We start from the raw sequence: 13,108 nt of genomic DNA, 5'->3' as shown, positions 1-13,108 counted from the left end.
GCCCGGACAGCCGCGCAAAGCGGAGAGCGCGAGGATGTTAAGGTAGATGGGGATGGGGGGTGAGCGGGCGAGGATGTTCGCTGAAGGGCCAAAGGGGTGGGGTGGGGGTGAAAGTGAAAGTTGGCGAGGGTCGACACGGGAGGTGGCACGCTCTTCCGGGTGGTCCCTTTGTCGCTGCTCCTCTGTGCGCCAAATTCCACAGCGCGCGTCCAAAATGGCCGTCTTCTGTCCCCTTTGTCTGAACTTGGTGAGGTTTTCGCGATTTTTGGTTGTAGTTAGGCCCAATGCAAGGGCGCCATTTGCCATCACCCTACCTCTGTGAAAGGCCCAGGGGGTACCTGACGGGCGCTACAGGCGTCGCGATGCTCTTGTTGTCTTGAGGGGCGCCAGGCTAGCGGGTTGCTAGGCCGTTGATGTTGGGTCGTAGGTACTCTGACCCCGCGTGCCCCGCCAGGTACACGGCTTGAATCTAACCTGAATGGGTTCTCCCTTGACTGTGAAGGCCGCTCGGCCGTGCGGAGGAAGGGAGATTATGGAAAATGATCATATACGAGTTGGTGAGAATACATTTAATTTAGGAGTTTCACCGGGGGTCCATGTGAGTACACGGTACGCTCTACAAGTCCGCTCCGCGGTTCAGTCCCGCCACAAAAATTCTCACCAACACTTGGCGACGTCTAGCGGTTACACAATTAACAAGGAAAAAACACAAGACTACCTGACAATGGTTACCGCGGCAGTCTCGCGGGACGTGGGTCGATGCTCGCTGGAGACGGCCAGCACCGAAAGTTAACGGGGGGGGGGGGGGGTCAATGAGCGGGCTCCTAAGTTCGGCGAAACACTTACGTGAGTGATACGATACGCAGCGCGGTATCACGATGAAGACGGTCGGGATAGTCCCGGTTCCGCAAAATACGCGCCGAGTCGACATGGGCAGCGATGAATTAATAAAATGATTAAAATTTGAAGCTGTGGTGCAGAATAAAAATAATCGATGAAACAAACTTGAATGCTACCCACGGACACACGTCTGTTCCCGGCGCGGAGTGGTTTGAGACTGCCGAACATGACCGCCTCGCAAGGAAGAGAAACTTTCTCTTCTTTGTGAGTCGGCACCAAATACTTATAATAATTTAATTGGTTACATGATGAATAAAAAACATGCTCCAGGTGCTTGATTAAAATGTAGCACCTGGTAATTGGGTGCTTAAGGCTTATCAATTGTTTTAATGTATTTAATTATTCAAATTGTGACATCAAGTTGGCGACTGTAAATTTACTAACATATTGTCCCACTGCGAATTGTTTTAGAGGGATTTCTCCTAGTCTGACTTGAACATAGTCACAGGCATTTTAATTAAGGCCAGTGGCCGCAGTGACTCTTAATGAGGTTTGTTGTCTGCTCCGTACGTGTTGTACTCACCCGGAGTGGCTACGACGCACTTATTACATGTCGGGTAATTAGTAATTTCGTACTAATGGCTTTTCGCTTAATTGAATTATAGGTTCGAGCCTCCGAAGTTCCGTACCTTTAAGTTTCATTACGTCTTTTGGGGTCACACCCGAGGCGCTCGCCTGACTCATTCCGACTGGGCAAAGGGGCACGCTCCGAAAAGGGGATACGGTACTGGCGGTGCGGAGCACGGGCTCAACGGTCATGGTCGGTACGACGTCAACTTAATCTTTTTTTTTTATTCAATGGAAGATCATCATTTATTCTTACATCAAAAGTTTTCATTATGTGCAGGATTTGTTGAAGTACTTAAAACAGCAAGCATCATTTACTACAGGATCAATATTTACAGGATCATTCCATCAGGATCAAGGGCTTAAGTTGGATACGTTATATGAAACAAAATGTAATTTCTCGTTTAATAAATATATTTTTGATTGGCATTTATTCATAATGATGTCATGGAGTTTTAAGTAAAGATGCTACAAGAATTTTAATTTTCTTAGTGTTCATATTCAAATAAGAGTCACAGCTACCAGTTAACAGTCATTTCTGAAGAAGAGCTACATTTCTGAAAAAAGTAAAAAAAAAATCCAAAATGTTTTTTGTTTTTACAATTCATGATATAATTTGGAACCATTATCTAACAGGGAATTTTGATACTTAAAGTTTTTTACCAATAGTTTACTTTTTAATGAGAGTTAAGTTTAGGTTTCACGTTTCTAATACTGTTTTATTGTGAGAATGATCGGTTAGGTTATATACTGTCGTACGAGATGGGAGAGGGGGGGGGGTGTTGGGGGGGTTTCGGATGGACGAAAAGGAGTAATTTGGGCGCCACCACGTGGAAGGGCACGTGGACCCGGCTACGAACTCTCGGCTCAGGGCCGTGACGTGACCCATGTGGGGCTAGGCTAATCTCCCCCCTCGTGCGTCGTGTTCGTGGGCTCTTGAGGCGTCCCACACGCCTCGGAACTCAGGGAATTATACACGTGATCACTGAACCACACATCCTGAGCTAGTGATTTTATTACCAGCGAACTTGCACAGGCGAATTATTACAAGGCACGTTACAAAAATGTTAAAGAGTTTTACGTAAAGTACTAAAAAAAAACACAGTTGCAGGTGATAACCAGTTTATAGGCTGACCAGGTCACCGCGTGGCCTGCGGGCTGATTACGAACACCATCGACGACTAGCGTTATTCTTCACGCGGTAACGAAACACGTATCGCATTTGGTGATTACGACCCACCTTGCGATATGCGTTTCGTTATTTTCCACGGTAACGCTAACCTGCGATACGAATTCATGACGTCAGAGGACAAGCAACAATTGAACAATTAATATGTTCGTCGAACAGACTATTTTGTAAGTGAATCATGAATACTTAGTGTTACTGAGAACAAAATAATCTTTTTTAATGCACTAATTTCTTAAATAAAGTATTTAAAGCTTTTTTGCTGCCTTTTTCGTAGAAGTTTAAATTAAAAATGCAGTTAAAGATTTCGCATCGTCATTGTGGCTAACTGCGTCTTGCCATGTAAACATAAACATCGAACGAGAAGCATGTTTAAACTTCAATAGAATGAAAATGAGGCCACTCTACAGGTTACAAAATTAAAGGAACAACTAATTACCACGAACCCGTGTCTGTTTTTATTTTACCTATTATTGATATGATATGAAGAATGGAATTTAACAAATATTTAGTCAAGTTTGGTGTGCTTGTGTAAAATCATAACCTTATACTTCAAAGTTATACATATATGTGGTTATTAGCATACCTAATAAAAACAACACTTTTTAACATATTTCCAGCGGTGAGCTTTCTAGTTTATGTAATCTAATCAGTTAAAATTTTATAAATATATTTTAATACTCATGTGCTTTCGTGGATTTTATATACAAGTGTTTTGAAACAATGTTTCCAAGATATTAGTACCATTCGTAAATAAAAATAATTTTGCTAATATTTATATCATAGGTCACTCAAACATTTTTTACTCCCTTCGTACACTTGGTAAAGTTTAATTACAGTAAATTATTTAAATTTGTGGTTTTCTTGATTAGAGTGCACATGCCGCTATTAAAGAGGACACTGTGTTGAATATTTGTGTTCTCAGTTAAAATAAGCCTTAGAGTGGCACTGGTAAAGTTACTGCTGCCCAACAGAAATCATGGTGTGGTTTATTAAGAGCCACAGAGAGTTTGCAGCCAATTTTTCTTCAAATAATGAATGTGAAGCTTGCATGTATCTGTGGATTTAACTGGCAAAGAGGCTTAACAAACGTTTAGGGACATTAAAAACCATTACCATTGGCAAAATATTAGTTTTCTTATTATTTTTTTCTTTAGTGAATATAGCATTACAATTTGTATGTAAGCAGCAGCCTTCAATTACAATGGAGAAGATATGGGCTACTTTTTGTATTTTCATTTTTTGAAGTCTGTTTTAAACTCTTCAGTGTGTTAGGTTGCATATTCTAAGGATAAAATTAGGCCCATAATGTTTCAATTTAAAAAGATTGACATTTTAAACAGTTATTATGGAACAGTTCTTGAACATTTTCAGTGTAAGAACAGTATTTTTTTTATAATCTGAGGATATGAAAGTTCATTGCTATGTTTTTTTAATTATTGCTGTTTAATTTAATCTCACCAATGACTTAAACAAGTGAAACTAAGTACTGAGTAATTAGAGTAAGTACTGAGTAAGTACTGAGTAAACAACTTTGTTTTCAAGATGGCATTCAAGTTGGTTAATGATCCAACATGTATGTAAATTATTAATATGCTGCAATTATTTTAAAAACTGTCTTGAAATATTCAATAATTTTAATTCTCCGCCCCCCCTTTTTCCCATTAAGATAAATTAATAGATTACTTTTTCTCAGCAAGTTTAGAAATTGATGGTTTAATATGTAAAATAATATTCAGTTTGAACAATTTCTGATGTACATGCATACAAATTATTTAATCCATTTTTTCTTAAATTCAGTAATGGATCAACATGATATATGCTGTAATAAAAAGAGCAGCTTAAGCAATAGCTGCTAAGATAACAGCTGGCAATATTATCCAAGTTATATTTCTGAGCAGCCTTGACCATAGAATTATCCAAATCTTCGGTACAGCATCATCATTGGGAATGATGTAGATTCTAGAAGGTGGTTTTGTCCCTCAACCTCTGGTAGACATTATATTGTGGTAGTCATGCATTTTGTTTATCCTATACTTTTCCAAATATTTATTTGAAAATTAAATATATATTTTTTCAATACTGGTATGCTTCCAATTTGGTTTGAGATTGGTGTAGTGGGTTTAAAATAAGAGTGGTGAAAATTAAGTAGTTAAGATACCTGAAAGTTGACAGAGAGAAATTGGAGGTGTGCTACATTTAAAATGAAACACAAAAAAATGACTTGCATGAACATGGAAGTGTTAATAGTTCATATTAAAAAAATTAAAATTGAAGTTGTTCTACTCAGAAGTGTATGCATAATTTTGTTATGAGGGAGGAAGGGGGATGGGGAGGAGGAAAGTGGTATAGAAGCACTTAGCCTGCTGTTGGCTTTATTTTTTTTGGGGGGGGGGGGGGGGGGAATATAGATTTTTCTTTCAGGATTTTGGGGGAGGCATATATTCCTCTTGCCCCTACATATACCCCTGGTAGGTTCATTATTAAAACAAGACCTCTTACAATCCTTGTGTTTTCATAAGATAGCCAAGAAACCTAAGAGTTTTTTTATGCATATTTGTTATAATAGCCATCAGTCACAATCAGTTACATATTAATTTACTGTATTAGTCTTTTATTTAAGTTAAATTTTACTTAATATAGTTAAATAAGCTGTTCAAAGGCATCATCACATATTTTAAGAAACATTTGATTTGATCTCTAAATACTAGCTCAAAAATTGCTTATTTTAATATTCACACACATCTAAGCACAGATTTAATGGTTATTGGTTATTCTGATGATAAATAGAAAGATAAGAACAGTGAGTGATGATAACAATTCATAAGATGCAGAGTGTTGACTGGGGAGGTGCAAGGAATGGAGCTGTACCAAACTTTATCGCAAGATGAATCATTTGTTCCTGAATTATCTAGCTAAATGCAATGTGTGTAATTTAATTTGTTTGTACTTGTCTCGGTCTCAATAAACATACCTACATCGATTCTAAACTTACAATAATAAAAATTAGTTCAAAATATTTTTTTTATATTCATCCACATGAAACAATGTCTATACTGTATACAAATGGGCTCACTGGCAACAACTAGCAGTTGTACCTGCTGGAACTTGCATTGATAGTCAGCTAGCCTAATGAAATTCTTCCATGTTATATCTTGTTTACACAAAAAAAAAGAGTAAAGAATGGTTAAATACAAGCATTGTGAAATCTTTGACTGGAAAAACCTTGATAATACTTTTAGTCAGCATACTTAATAGAATGTGTGCTTTGTTATTAGCACCTCCTTTATTATAACTCTGCCTCTATAATACCTAGTGTAACCTATACAATTCATACTGGTAATGATTAATAGTACAATTTAAAAATAATAAAAAAAAAGAGCAGCATTCAAAAAAGATAGCTGGCAGCTGATAAACAACATTCAAGAAAGACAGCTGGCAGCTGATGAGAAGCATTGGGAATATGTGCTTCTGAAATGGTAACAAGCAATTTGATTAAAAATGCATCAAAGAACTTAAAGAAAAGTTAAAAGGCATGCTGTAAGCATGTGCTAAAATTGCCAATTATGAGAAAATATTGTGTTAAGAAATCATTTTTTGTATCCTTACAGACATGTGCGTTGATTTTTTTTATTGGACAGGCTATTAATAGTTAATATTAATAATTGTTTAATTATAACCATCCATGGAAATAATTGAGCTATTAAATAATACACTCTTTGTAAATATTTTTCGTTTAAAACCAAAACAATGTCTGAAATTGCAAAATTTTTAAATAAAAAACCTGTAAACATGCAGCAGCACATGTATGTATGAGATTTACTTTAAATAACAACCTATCATTAAATGATTCATAGTATCTATTTTTTACACACAAAAAAAAAACAATGGTTCAAAAAAGCCACTGCCAACTCTCTCAGGACAATGAGATCATCTGCTGAAACCAGAAAACAAAAAGTTAACATGTGTTTAATATAATATCCAAGTTATACTCAAAAGTAACATGGAAATGAGTGAACACTATTTTCATTTCACAATTTCTTTAATAAATGCAACAAACTTGATAACAAAGTATTTATTAAATTGCATAGCTTGTTTCTTCATGTTTCTTCATTTTCTAAGGTTTTCCAACTGCTATGAGGGTGCAATCTGGCAATTCGAAGGGATTTTGATGGTTTCTTAACAATCTTCTCTGCCTTCTCCTCCAGTTCGATATTTAGCAGAAAGGCAGCAAAGGCCATTGTGTAGAACCTGAAATATTTTCAAACATTAACTAAATTAGTGTAATATAGTTTGGTAGGCTACTAATTGTTAACAAGAGGGCCTGATTAATAGAAATAATTTTTAATATGGTATTATTGAGCTAATATTCCTCGATGTAATGCATAACTGCATTCATTTTTCTTTAATTTCTAAAAACAATTTTAACTTTTTGACTTCTTTTCCAACAATTCTCCATGAGTGTGTTGTAATTCTTCAAGCAGTTAAACTAGAAATATGCCATTTTAATAGCTTGTTAGGTTAGGTAAATCAAAAAATTTAATACATGAGAATGATTGGCTGGCTTAAGTAAGCTACATTAAAAATACTGTGTGATTTTGTGAACTGTTTCTTAAGTTATGTTACCAACAAAAATAATAGGTATAAACTGTAGTGTGGTTGGTTAGGTTAGAGTTAGCTGTGTTACAATATATAATTCTTAAAAACTGTTAAAATGAGTTCACAGTATATTTAATATAACTACCATAACCTAATAAACTGTCTACACTACTTTCAAGTATTTGTAGTTAACCTAATCAAACCAGCCATTCCCACCATTAAGTTTGTTAGATGAATTAAAAATAACAAAAAAATGGATCTGTGTGAATGGTTAGTTAAGATAGGTTAGTTACATTAATTGTACTACAAAATATGTGTGGATGGTTGGTTAGGTGAGGTAAGCTTAATTTTCTATTAGTAAAACAATGTTACAGTATTGATAGCCTATGTTAATTATTGGAATCAATGTCTGAAAACTAATAAATAAATTTAAAAAAAAACATATGGAAAAGTAGCTTTTCACCAGATTTACCTCATTATACAATATTTAAAATGCAGCTAACCTAACCTAATGTAGACATGAATAGATTTGCAGTATTTGAAGTGTAGCTAACCACACATAACCAACAATTTAAACAGTAAACAACTTGAAATATCTCAACAGAAATAAGTATCAAGGTTAATAATAGGAACTCAAAATTACCGTTTTCATTAACTTATTTTTATAATAAAGCCTCGCCTCCCCTACATAAAAGCTCGAAATGTTATTTAATAGAATCATCCTGCTTAAGGAGGGGAATTCCTAAATAAATTATTCATCAAGTTATTTGTTTTATGATCAGCCCCACTTGTTAACAATTACCAATGTTAGGTAATAGAGCCAATATGTAAATGAATGAGCACAAATTAAAAATTTCTTGCACAATTGAACACACAAGGAGGCCGGAAATAGCTTTCTGAAACTAAATAGAGAAATATACCATTTACTGTCTGAAGTCTACAAGCGCACAGATTAAACAAAAATGCATGTTGAGCCGTTCGTAGGCAACTGTTGAGCAAATACCCAAACACAAAATATGCATAAGCAGCCTATTTGAACTATTTATAGCTATGTTATGTTCATAATGTGCGTGTAAATAATATCGCTCTTTAGGTTAGGATTAATTTGATAAGCTATGACACGGCATTTATTTATTCTTCTTACCTACTTTGATCGTATTTAAACCACTTCATAATTATTCCACACAAACTATGCATTGAAAACAATGATTTCATGGTACAATTAATAAACAGAAATAGCATGTTAAAAATAATGTTCGCATGTTAAATATACACACGCTAACCTAAAACAATTGTTTTCGTTTAACTTCATCGCTTTACATCGTACTCGACTATATTTAAAACAATAATGTGCGATTATAATGCCATTTTTAGGACGGGAGGACATTATTTTTAAGAGTAATTATATCACTTACCTCACAATCGCTTCGTATCACCACTTGAAATGCCCGTGATATATAACGTAGCTCCGGTGCGATAAATATCACTTGAAAAGTGTGCTCGTAATCAAAGTTTGCGATATATACCGCCACAACGTCATCAATATTCGAAGTTTAACGAAACACGATGTGTTCGTAATCACGTTGCTGGTTCCTGCGATATTCTTCGCAAACCTTCGTTATTTATCGCAACTTATAACGCAAAGTGTGTGCTCGTAATCAGCCCGCTGGCCTCGAGAGTCAATCACGTATTACGCGTACGAAATATCCGTAAACGGAAAACAAATATTTAGGCGAAAGTGTTTACCACCTGGAGCAGGCCTCGAAGAAGTTAGAAGGTTTTAGATATATTTAAAGATGCGACGGAAACTAATGGATCAGTGAACAAAAGAGATGAAGTCGACGAGGTGCGTGGGCCACTCCTACTCCAGGCGGCGAACGGAAATAAACTGACGAGACCAGAGCATCATGCAGTGTTGCCAGATTGTAAATGTCTTTGTCTCGTACCAAGGAGCAAACATTCTCGTACAATACTCAAAAAATCCCGTACACAATGGTATTGTAAAAGCAAAAGTTTAAATGTGTTTCTACAATATTTTTATATACTTGACATTTGAGTCACAAGCCTAACAAATCTAAACAAAACAATTTTGACAAACCTATGATTACATAAGTAAAACATTATTAACAACAATTTTCACAATACTATTAATCCTGCCATTCACTCTTTTTGCATATTTTTTTTCGTAAAAAATATACAGTTTTTTTCCCGTTAATTTAACATACAAAAATACTCTAAATTGTGAGATAGGGGTTGTGTATTTAACATAATTCTGACTCTGGGTCATCATTTCCTGTGCTAGATAAATAGAGGTTGGCACAAGTCAACACTGTCGGGCAGGAACTTCACTTAATGGTACCTATTAAGTTACAAAATAAATGTTATATACTTGTTTTGACAAAACGATACAATAAAACTAATATATCTTACTAGAACACAGGTAAAAAATACCACACTGAATAGTGATAGTGATCTTCAAAATTCTCGTACAAAAGCGTACGAGATCCGACTTTACCTCGTACAACGTACACAGGTTCTAAATTCTCGTACAAATACGAGAATTGTCGTACGTCTGGCAATACTGGCATCATGGCCGCCGGGAAGGGTTAAGTTCCCGCTTTGTTACCGGGCAGCCGTCCAGTGGGTCGAGTGTCTGTGACGAGTCGTGCGGCGTCAGAACGTACCTTTGTGGGGGCGGGGTCTGGCGGCGAGCTGCGGCGTCGGCGGCAAGCGGGGCGGCGGCATCGGGCGGGGCGGTGGGCGGGGGCGAGGTAGTTCTGGCATCGGGGGACGTCGTGGACACGCGACGAGTCGCTGGGAGCGGTGCTGACTGCGACGAGCCGGTCGGTGAAGTGCGTTTCTTAGTCGGCGTCGGTGGCGCAGGCGTCGGGACGAGCGGCGTCTTGTCGACGAATCGCAGGGAGCCAAGGGAGTGTGTAGTCAAGTCCGGTTGAGTCAAGTCGACGAGCGGGGACGGGATCGGCTTGACCAGCGTCGTCGGGACCAGTGGAGTGTTGTCGACAAATGGCAGAGAGCCATGTGGCGAAGGATCTTGTTCGGTGATCTGGTCGGTAACACTTACACCGTTGAGTGGCGGAGGGATTTGAGCAGGTGGCGGTCTGGAAACAGGAATTTCCGAACATGGAATGACGGGTGTTGTGAAGACATGCGTTCTCGAGTCGGGGAGCATCTGAGGATAGCTCGGGGAGTGAGTGGTCGGCGTCAAGGTAGCGTATCTGTAGGCGGCACATGACGGGCACGTGAACGTGAAGTACCGTCGCAAGATGGCTCGTTCGTGGTCGCCGATGCAGCCCCGATGCCATAGGCCGGCACATTCTTGGCAGCGATACCCGTTACCGTCTCCTCCAGGACATTTTCCTCTTGCATCGCAGAATATCACACCGTGCATGCGATATTCACAGTACCACCCACATTCGTACCCCTTGGCTATCCTGCGGGCCGAGTCCTACTCAGGTCGCGGATAATAGCACCCAACACACTCGTCCTCGTACATGTCCAGGCACTCTCCAACAGTCACACTCACCTCTGTGATGAACATCGTCGATCACGTGGTCCTGAATTCCGTGTGCGCACGTGTTGTTTACGTGTACGGCCGGCCGGAATATCGTTAGGCAGTCCGCGCGCACAATGATTCTTATTCCGCGCGTTCCGCAGCACAACCGCACAATTCACACATTCTGTTTTCGCGGATCGTTGCCTAGCCCCACGCTCTTGGGCGCCACTTGTCGTACGGGGGGTTTTTCGGAAGGACCAAAAGGAGTAATTTGGGCGCCACCACGTGGAAGGGCACGTGGACCTGGCTACGAACTCTCTGCTCAGGGCCGTGACGTGACCCATGTGGGGCTAGGCTAATCTCCCCCCTTGTGCATCGTGTTCGTGGGCTCTTGAGGCGTCTCACACGCCTCAGAACTCAGGGAATTATACACATGACCACTGAACCACACATCCTGAGCTAGTGATTTTATTACCAGCGAACTTGCACAGGCGAATTATTACAAGGCACGTTACAAAAATGTTAAAGAGTTTTACGTAAAGTACTAAAAAAACACAGTTGCGGGTGATAACCAGTTTATAGGCTGACCAGGTCACCGCGTGGCCTGGCCTCTAGAGTCAATCACGTATAACGCGTACGAAATATCCGTAAACGGAAAACAAATATTTAGGCGAAAGAGTCTACCACCTGGAGCAGGCCTCGAAGAAGTTAGAAGGTTTTAGATATATTTAAAGATGCGACGGAAACTAATGGATTAGTGAACAAAAGAGATGAAGTCGACGAGGTGCGTGGGCCGCTCCTACTCCAGGCGGTGAATGGAAACAGACTGACGAGACCAGAGCATCATGGCCGCCGGGAAGGGTTAAGTTCCCGCTTTGTTACCGGGCAGCCGTCCGGTAACATACATAATCAAACAAATATTTAAAAAACAAACATAATTTAAGTACACTTATTTATAATTAACAACCTTTAGTTATGGTGTTATTTCTTTTAAAATTTAAAAACTATTGGCGGGTAGTTCTGCGGATGCCCGCATGGGGCGCTGCGCCGTCCTTACTTACTAAAACTTGATGCGTGACAATTAGGGATATTTTATTACATAAAAAGGTTTATACATTATGTTTAATTTAATCAAAGAAAGGGGTCGTCGCACCGACTCTGGCACCGCCTCTTGCCGGGCGCCCAACACACACACACACACACACGGGCGGGAGGTTTGAATAGAGGGTTGTGGCGGGAGGAGAAGGGTGGCGACGGCGTGAGGCACATCGGGCTTAGGGAGGGCGTAGCCCCAGTCGCCATCAATACAATTAACATACTTTAACTTAATGTGGATGGTTAATTTAGTTAGGTTACTGACATTTAAAATAGGTACTTTAAAACTGCATGAATAGTTTATTAGATTAGATTAGCTACAATAAATATACTGCAAAATCATATGTTATTGAGTCAAAAATTACCAAGTTAAAATGTAGCTTAACCAGCAGTTTTCAGTTAGGTATACAGTATTTTTAATGAAGCTAACCTAATAACTATTTTGTTAACATGGTCAAGTATTGGTAAACTACTTTAACCCTTTAACAAGCAGACATTTATTTCAAATTAATCTTAAAAGGTTTTGTGGTTACCTGAGTTGACCACGTTTGTTTCACTCCAAGAAATCATGAATTTTTTTGTTTGGTTTAGATTGTCGATTATTTTATTGGATTTCCTTAGATGATATTGACGACAATCGTCGTCGTGCCCTCCTAGACGTAGAGGCCGTACTTGTCCACTAACGTGTGCCTAAGGGAGGTACTTGTCCCCTTGGTGAAACACAGTGCAGTGGTGTAGTGTCTTACGATCAGGGACACACCCGCGTGCGCTCTGGACCGCTCACGGACGGCCACGTATTTGTATTATATTTTGTATTTTATTGTGTAATTCATTTGTATTTATATTTATGTATATAATGTTATTTCAGTGCCTGTGTTAGTGTGTAGATCCGCAGCCTGGCCCGCTGCGAGCTAATGTTCTCCCACGCCGGCCTGCTTCCCCTTCCCCTCCTGCGCGGCACATGCGTAGCGGCACGCGCGGGCTGGCGGAGTGTCAGTCACTGACTAGCTGCCGCGCAAAGCAGACGTGCTTCGCTCCGCTAGGAGTTACACGTCACGTACTGCCGAGTTTCGCGATTAGCTGAATACATCACAGGGCTGTCCCGGCAAGGGAGAACCATTCGTCTCGCAACGTGTCGGCCAGGCTGTGATAGGGCTTCCGTAAATAAAACCCGCTCACGGGACGGACAAGACATACTTTTCCTACCGCCTTCGCCAGTACCTCCAATTTCCCCGAAAACCTTTCCG

This window comes from Bacillus rossius, chromosome 6 (genome assembly GCF_032445375.1).
Source record: "Bacillus rossius redtenbacheri isolate Brsri chromosome 6, Brsri_v3, whole genome shotgun sequence".
Classification (NCBI taxonomy): domain Eukaryota; kingdom Metazoa; phylum Arthropoda; class Insecta; order Phasmatodea; family Bacillidae; genus Bacillus; species Bacillus rossius.
Note: the sequence above shows the minus strand (reverse complement) of the source record.